This window comes from Myotis davidii, unplaced genomic scaffold (assembly GCF_000327345.1).
Source record: "Myotis davidii unplaced genomic scaffold, ASM32734v1 scaffold573, whole genome shotgun sequence".
Lineage (NCBI taxonomy): Eukaryota > Metazoa > Chordata > Mammalia > Chiroptera > Vespertilionidae > Myotis > Myotis davidii.
This window is the reverse complement of record NW_006285997.1, coordinates 4,942,233-4,942,573: the sequence shown is the minus strand read 5'-3', so window position 1 is coordinate 4,942,573 and position 341 is coordinate 4,942,233. Positions and strand designations below refer to the sequence as shown.

The 341-nt window shown below is 72.7% G+C and overlaps 1 protein-coding gene across 1 annotated transcript in view; it reads left to right on the top strand.

Moving 5' to 3' along the window:
- HECW1 (HECT, C2 and WW domain containing E3 ubiquitin protein ligase 1) overlaps positions 1–341 on the top strand; it is a 164,314-nt gene that overhangs the window by 15,177 nt on the left and 148,796 nt on the right. The gene's annotated exons all lie outside the window — the stretch shown is intronic.

The window sequence follows — 341 nt, the reverse complement described above, 5'->3', positions numbered from 1 at the left end:
CCACAGGCACACCCGGCCCTCCCGGGAGGGGAGGCTCCGAGAGAAACAAAGAAACCCCCGAGCGGGTTGGCAGCGTCTCCCCCGCCCCGGCCCTCCCAGTGAGAGAGGTGTCGGTGAGGGGGCGGAGAGACCTACGTAATCCCCTCCTCAGCCCACACCCACCCCTGTGCCGGAGCTCTGGGCGTCGGTTCCGCCTGGGGCTCCCTGTAGGTAATCGTGCGCCCGGCCGTGCCCCGAGATAACGGAGCGAGCGCCCACAGCCCCCGCACGGACACGAGAATGCTCGCCCCGGGGGCACGTGCGGAGCCGGCCCTGGCTCCTGCGGGTGGCGGGGGCGGGGG